The sequence below is a fragment of the Idiotropiscis lumnitzeri genome, chromosome 5 (assembly GCF_059441095.1).
Source record: "Idiotropiscis lumnitzeri isolate Australia: NSW breed Sydney's pygmy pipehorse chromosome 5, RoL_Ilum_1.0, whole genome shotgun sequence".
Taxonomy (NCBI): Eukaryota; Metazoa; Chordata; class Actinopteri; order Syngnathiformes; family Syngnathidae; genus Idiotropiscis; species Idiotropiscis lumnitzeri.
In genome coordinates, this window is record NC_142395.1 from 4,422,405 (window position 1) to 4,430,517 (window position 8,113).

Consider the following 8,113-nt stretch of genomic DNA (forward strand, 5'->3'; position numbering starts at 1 on the left):
ATCACTATCATTAACAATGACTCTAACAAATAATAGGTATCATGGCAATAGTTTACAAGACTACTTCACTGGTCACCACACTCCTTAGAGTCACGGTTTAAAAAAAAAAAAAAAAAAACTCAGCATACAAGCAAACAATGAAACAAAGAAATAAGATTAACACAAAACATGTATCTCTCATGCCATCAATATACCAAAAAGAAATAAAAATAACACAAAATTATCTAGCAATGGCTTCTTGGGGGCCATTAGAGCAATGCCTTCTGGGAGCCACTCAGACTCAGCCAATCACATGGCTGTTTAGAGAGATTTGCATGGCTGTTTAGAGAGATGGTGCTGTTATGCTTTGGGCTTTTTGTCTGTTGTCTAAACCTGGGACGTTTCTTGCTTGCAATAACATAAATGATAAGACAGACTACAACATTGTGGACAGCTGCCCTTTTGTCCAGCTTTCTCCCACACCATCACCCAAACACCATAGTCACATAATGTATAGTCATGGTCACTTTGAAGCATAGACGACTCACACATTGTCCAGCAGGGTGTGCTAACATGCACTCCGAACAGCCCAATGAGTAAAAGGGTTGATGGTCGCGAGTGATACTTCGTCCATATAATGAGCGCAGTCGCCGCGCTGTGTTAGTTTAGGGGAAGATTTGGGACTTTTAAGTGCGCCTTATGACTGCCATTCAGGACTGCCTGGCCAGGCTAAACTAACGACTTCGGTGTGCACTCAACTACAATCCACCTGATATTGGCTATTTAGAATACATAGTGACCCAAGAAAGAACTTTTATAAATGCTATGGAGAATGTAGCTCTACCGAGTGGTATTCATGATGCCATCGAACATCTGAGCAACTTATTTGAGGAGCGCAATAGACTTCCCTCCTCAAATTCGGTGGTTAGGCGCATGGGTCTCAATGGACGATTTAAACTCCAGGTCACAGAGGACCACCTCCAAAGGCTCTTTCGTCTTGGCCTTCCTGCCACATATGTAGCAGACATTCTTGGTGTGTCAAGAAGAACCATCTACAGGAGGATGCGGGAGTATAATATTTCTGTTAGAGGCCTGTATTCCACGATGACTGATGATGCCCTGGATACTGTGGTGAGAGCCATCAAATTGAGACTCCCTCATGCTGGTTATCAGATTGTCAAGGGGTGTCTTGAAGCAGATTGGACCAGACTAAAGGCCTCGATGCATCGGGTGGATACACAGGGCATCTTATCAAGACTAACAAGTATGGGCTGTCAGGGTTCGCGGTTAACCACTTCCCGATTGCCCGGGGCAAGTGAAATTTGGCCACGGGCAAGGTAAAATTATGGGCAACTTGCCCGACCGGGCAAGCATTTTTTAAAGCAGCCAAATATCTTTAATTTCGACGAAAACGGTGGTGTGATCTGTTTGTGTGCACTGTATGGTGATGGTTTAACCCAGACACCCCCTTATGTTGTGGTATGGTCCATTGGCCTTATCGGGGGCAATGGGCGGGCGCTACGGGGATCAGTTAGTTGTCGAGTTAAAGTGGACGTCAATAAATCCCGCAGTATTGGAACTCGCTGTAGTTGCATCCTTATTTGAAGTTTGAAAAACACAACAAAAACCTACGATATTTCAGCCGAAAATTGACAGCCGGAAGTTTTCTTATCTTCTGCGCATGTTTACAAGTGGTGACGAGTTCGTTCAAATCCGAACATTTCGGATTCCTCTGACATGACTAAAATAGCTCGAATATTTTTAAGTAGACAATTCAGTTGTGAGTAAGGAAGGGAGTAATATTTGATTATTGGCTGTTAATTCATTAGCTCCATGATGTGACCTGACATAGTGTCAGTGACTGTGTTCTGTTTATGCTATGAAACTTATGGAGGGAGCACCACAGGCACTGGTCTTAAAGGAATACACAAATTTCCCACACTCATAATTTACTCATGTGATTCCTCAATTAATACGCTCTCCTGGATTTAAAATTGATAATCTGGATTGCTGTAATATCATTTTCCCAATTTAACATGCAGATTTGTTAATTATTAAAACTACAATTAACATTTTCAATAACTGCACAGGATGATACATTTGCTGTTGTGAGTAGGGTTTCATGGTTGATGATGAAAACAAGATTAATTTATGTTTATCAGATTATATGTTTATTTACATTTGTGGCACACATTTTACAACCATAAACATTTTATTCTTAGAGAAAAAAAATGGTCACTTGCCCAAGTCGGGCAAGTAATTTGGCCACTCGGGCAAGGCAAATTTTAGTGGCACTTGCCCTATGGGCAAGCAGTTTTTAAAGTTAACCGCAAACCCTGGCTGTGTTGTTCGTCGAAAATACAGTGTTCAAGGCCCACATTTTCTGCAGCACATCGACACCAATCATAAACTAATTAGGTGAGTTAATTACATTTCAATATAGCATGATCAAAACAGCTATTGTTAGTTTCATTTTAATGTTTGGTTAATAATCTCATGCCCCTTTATTTTAGACTAAACCATGTTTTTTTTTACCCATCAGCTATAATATGGTGATATTTGCTGGAATTGATGGCTTCTCTCGCAAGGTGAATTTACTGCTGTAACAAAATATACACAATACAGTCCACCTCTGATATGTCAAGTTTATGATCAGTTCTGACTTTATATAGTTATTTCCTTGTATTTTTTTGTTTTGGTAAGTGTTAAGTTTGAAGTACTGTTTGAGTTTCACTTTCAACAAATGTTTCATGTACACAAGGACAAGGGTGGTGGTTTGATTGTTTAAAAAGTGTATTTAAAGCACTTAAACCAATTTAGTAGCGTTAATATCATGTCCAGGGTGTCCCCGAGCAATAGAGTGGTATATACTGTATAGCATTTCTTATAATCCATAATTATGTTTTTATTTATTTAATAATTTTATGATAGCATCAAATCCCATAACTATCGCTCATACAATTCATGTGTTTTTTACTCTCTAGATCATGTACATCAATGCTGCATCCAACAACACAGCGGGCACTGCACTTACTTTTTTTATGGATGGAGTTGAGAGACATGGATGGCCTTACAAGTGAGTAAGTAGTATTGCAGTAATTTTATTTGGAATTACACTTATCATGACCAATTGTCACCTTTTAATTGATGCATTTAGTTTTCATGAACCTGTGCGAGTAAATGAATCCAGAAATTTCAATAAAGGCTATTCTGTGGATTCATTTGTAGGAATTGTAATTTTCATATTTGATGTGTTATAGGGTAAGAGGTGACCAGGGTGTTGAAAATGTCAGCATTGCCCAAGCTATGTTCACTGTAAGAGGCATAGGACGTGGAAGCTTCATAAAGTGGAAAAAGTGTGCACAACCAGAGGTGAATAACTAAAATTGAACTGTTGTTTGGATATCCCTTTGCATAGTTTGATTGACTCGTGGGGATTTGTTCTTTGTATGAATTATAGAGTTGAACGTCTGTGGAGGGATGTTTGGACAGGAGTCACGCACATTTACTATGATGTATTGCACAGCCTGGAAGAAGACGGATCCCTGGACATTTCTGACAATCTGCACCTCTTCTGCGCTCAGTATACATTTCTCCCCAGACTCAAAGCCAATTTAGCCAGGTTTTCTGCTGGCTGGAATGACCATCCTTTAAGGACAGAAAGCTACCGTTCTCCAAACCAGCTCTGGGAGCTTGGGATCCTGCAGCACCCCATTCGAGAGCCAGATATGTCTGAGGCAAATGTTGCAGTTGAGTAATCATGTCCTGCCTCTAAATATGATTTTCTCCATTTACATACTAAGAAAACTGTTTTCTTTTAATTTTAGGGAATTCTATTTGAGGATATTGACTGGGAGAGCTCTGTGCTTTCTAATATTAACTCAGAGCCCCAAGGTGTTACAGTGCCAGAAGTGGAAAGTCCATTGACACAAGATGATATTCAGAGTTTATGCAATGCCATTGATCCCCTGTGTCATTCTAATGATTTTGGAAGAAACATTTATTTGGCTACACTCTCACATGCTCAACACTTAATTCACCATCATGGACAGTAGAAATGAAATGATCAATCGAACCCCAATTATTTATCAAATTAATCAGTAATGATTTTTGATGATTGTTAACACTTTCATATCAAATGGCCCAAATCCACAGAATTTCAGAATGTCAACAGTATATATTCTCCGCTGTCATCCTCCATGAAAGCAGACTGTTTTTATGTGTCTAAATAAAATAATTGCTTTTTCATCAGCCTGAGATTTTAAAATGGACTGGCACATTGTTGCTGTGGTTATAGGCATCTTTTTTCTGAGACATCTAAGAAACAATTTTGTTTTCAAATCTTTAATTGGTCTTGCACCACCGTGACTCTTAGAGTGACATCAATGTAATAGCTTCCAATAAAAGCAAAGAATTACTTAACAGCTTTAGAAATTGTTTAGAAAACAATGAGAATTATAAAACTTCTCTAACTGTCATGATCCGCGTCGGGCGTGTGCATGCGGTTTTGTTATGGTTACGATCAGCTGAGTAGGGGCGTTTCCCCCTCAGCGCCTCGCTCTCACCAGCCACGCACCTGCTCCCCATTGACCTCACACACCTGATGCCCATCCGCACTCCTAACGACTGGACTATTTGAACACCTCATCCCAACAGATCAGTGTCGGAACATTGCTTCCCCTCGCGGACTGTCACGGCCGCTCCCTGCTTTCGTCTCGTTCATGCGCCCGCTCTCGACCCCCCGTATTTGCCACGGTCCTTGGTCCCCGTTATTCTGTTCAGTTTAGTCACGTTTAGTTTGTCTCTGTTATGTTTGCACCTGGCCTCGTTTGTTTGTTTCTCCCAGCACCTTGTTTGTCCATTGTAGTTCACTCATTAAAATCCTCTTAAGTTACCCCTTGCTTGGCTTCCCCGCTTCCTCGCATTTTGGGTCCACCTCCTCCTCGCCGTACGGCGATCGTGACAACGCCTCCTCCTCGCCCACCGGCGATCCAACCCTGACACTAACTCGTTTTTTTAAATTTTATTCGGGATATAATGATTAATCACAGATCTATTTTTTTTTGCTTCAACTATGCAATAAATTAATCAATTCTCAACGCAATGTAAAAAAAATGTAGTAAAAAAATCAAATCAAATTAGGGGATTGATAATCAAATTGAATCTGGATCGAGGTAATCATTACATCCCTGATTTATAGACATTTTCCTAAACTTGGTGAAATTCCTGCCCTAGAAGGAAGGCCTCTGTCATCACCTGTTTGAAATCAGGATATGACAGAAGGTGTTTGACAGGAAGGCGAATTGTGTTGGTACAAGCGCTAACACGAGGATAGCAAACCGTGTGCTGCCCAAACTGAATATCACATGCGTGCAGGAATTCAACAGATATTTTGAAGTTCCTCTTCTCTTCAGGTCGAAGGGGAATATGTCCCTGTCCAGTAATCCACTGCTGGAATGTGCTTGGGGAGAGGTGACTTGTCGGCTCGCCCACCTCTGGATGTTCACCTTTTCAGAGACAGATGAATCAAATAAATGTCAATAAAATAGACAATTTGGAACTCTAATATCTGACAAAAGTGGCATCACAATGTTAACAATCTACATGGCCAATGAACGATGTGTTAGAGAAAGTAAGTACATGTAAAATTTACGAGAACAAAGCTATAAAAGAAAGGAAATTACCCTCTTCCAGCTCCTGTAAAAAGTCCTGAAGATGGTTCATAATTGTCATTTCTTATGTCTTATGTAATATATATATATATAATGTGTGTGTGTAATATATATATATATATATATATATATACACACATATATATATATACACACACACACACATAAACATATCGAAAATGTTGGCTCACTTCAACATGGGTGTAGTTCTCCTGTATCCTTGTGCACCTGCGTCCCAAACCAGCTTGCAGATGGAAAACTTCATCATTGGCTTTGGGAGTACGCTCAGTAAGCTTGGGTAAAAGATAAAATGTCAGTTGTATCACTTTGGCCGGTGTGATCAGGTTGGAAGATTCTAGGCTTTCCATGCTTTGCCTTGGGTCCAAAAAGGGCAGGAAAAGACCTGTAATTTATGATAATGTTATAATTTGACAATACATAACATACCGTGAAGTGTATATCACTAACTCCAGTCTCTAAAGAAAAAAAAATGAATACTGGAGAACATGTCACTCTGACAAATGAAACAAATTCAGTGATGGACCTTGTCATTTCTGTGTTGACATTCGGTTTGAGATCCCTCCCTCTCTCCTGACTCCTTCCTGGTCTGCTCAATTGATACCATGTTTGGAAGATGTAGCACATTGTGTGAAGCTGAGTCATCAATATTTAATGAACGGGACAACATATTTCAGAAGTCAAAGACAATAAGACAACACCTTGGAATCTCTCGGGCAGATTCCTGTTGGGTACTTGGCCGAAAAGGGGTGACTCTGTGTTGGGAACTGGATCCAGCAGAGTCAGGGGAAGGAGTAACATTTGTGAGCAAATGTAGGAGGTGTCTTGCGGAATTAATTACTTTGGCGTTACCACCCTGTCAATAATACAAGAACGCAGTACTTTGTTAGAATAGCTTTCAAATCATATATTGTACCTTGAAGACCCAATAATTGTTGGCTGCGATAAATAATTATGGTCAAAGAAATCACTAATGTAAATAGGAAAACGTGTTTTAAAGTCCAAGTAATACACAGTAACGCCTACAATAAACTTTGCATGCCACCTGACACGTTTGATAATATAAGTGGTGTAAGGGCAGCTTATACGGTACTACGGAGAAAGCAAGTTGATGGAAAAATTATGGATTACTAATTATGATAACTTATTTCAGATCACACATCAAACCCTAAAGTAGTGTCATCCACAGTAAACCAACATAGAATTGTGATCCTCAATCCCCCATTCATAATAACAATGTTTGCTACCTCTTTTTTTTAAATTTGCAGCAAATTACTTGACTGCGCTATTAACCATGAAGGAAATATGGTCAATTCAGGAAATGCTTCCACATTTATGGAAAAAATGTTATATGCACATTCTGCGGCAGTGGTGGTGGGAGTGTGTGTTAACGACAACAGTAATGTTATTGTACGATACCCACTTAACATTTCTACAGGCCTAACTATGCAGTGATTATTTTACTCGCCAGGACATGCATTATACACGCATTATTTATTTAAACATTATCTTGCAGGACTAAATCCATGTAAAGTTAATACAGTCTATCTATTATTCGCATAGCATAATAGTTGTCTGGGTGTACCATTTATGGATTAAGGATTATCCTAAAATTCATGTAATTTCTCTTAAAGCAATATTAGAACCACGTGTCTTGTTAAATATCTCTGTCGTTCACAATATAACTCCACAGTAATCAATTTAATTTCGTGTTATTTATACTCAAAGTCAAGGTCGACGCTAAAATGGAATAATAATGCAAAGTTTACAACGTAATCCTATAACCTTTATACTCGTTCGTATGACGATTAAAATACGTGATACTTAGAGGTACAAGATGTTGTTGAAACATGTGGAAAATTACCCTTACCGTATTTATCCCTGCATCATCCATGGTAATGCAAAATAGTTTCTGCGTCAGCTCTGCGAAGTGAGCGCCTTTCGAAATCCGTGCAATAGCGGGTGGCAGAACTCATGACGCAGTTTACAACCTTCCAAAAGAAGTTGCTGATTGGCCGAAAAGGAGATCGATGTACCTGGAATCCATTGCTTATCCTAGAGGCACCCCTGTGGCCTGATATTTGTGCCACTAGAAACTGAATATTTGAATTGAAGACTGGATATTTGAATTGTAGACTGGATATTTGAATTGAAGACTGAATATTTGAATTGAAAACTGAATTATTGAATTACATGAATTGTAAATGGAAAATTGTGATTAAAATAAACAATACATATACAATTGTTGTTATTCAATAATTCAGTTTTCAATTCAAATATTCAGTCTACAATTCAAATATTCAAGCTTCAATTCAAATATTCAGTCTTCAATTCAAATATTCAGTTTCTAGTGGCACAAATATCAGCCCATAGGTTAAAAGCATTGTAAAAGGATGCGCCACAAAATCCACAAAAAAAGGATTCTATAAAAATGGACCAAGATG

At 39.0% G+C, this 8,113-nt stretch overlaps 2 long non-coding RNA genes across 6 annotated transcripts in view; one reads left to right on the forward strand and one right to left on the reverse strand.

The window, feature by feature from the left end:
- LOC148336019 (uncharacterized) overlaps window positions 1-4,396 on the forward strand; it is a 5,274-nt gene extending 878 nt beyond the window's left edge. Inside the window, exons 2-6 of one of the 5 annotated variants that reach the window (XR_015843303.1) lie at window positions 2,522-2,567; window positions 2,964-3,055; window positions 3,240-3,351; window positions 3,440-3,728; window positions 3,807-4,396. This is a non-coding gene — a long non-coding RNA (uncharacterized LOC148336019). Of the gene's footprint in view, window positions 1-2,521; window positions 2,568-2,963; window positions 3,060-3,239; window positions 3,352-3,439 lie in introns of all 5 variants that reach the window. The other 4 variants (XR_015843300.1, XR_015843299.1, XR_015843302.1 and 1 more) reach the window with 4 other exon arrangements.
- LOC148336020 (uncharacterized) lies at window positions 4,308-6,179 on the reverse strand. The gene is made up of 3 exons (XR_015843304.1): window positions 6,099-6,179; window positions 5,843-5,944; window positions 4,308-5,486 (listed from the first exon to the last, which is right to left on the reverse strand). It is a non-coding gene; the product is annotated as an uncharacterized LOC148336020 (long non-coding RNA).
- Window positions 6,180-8,113: the final 1,934 nt, after the last annotated feature.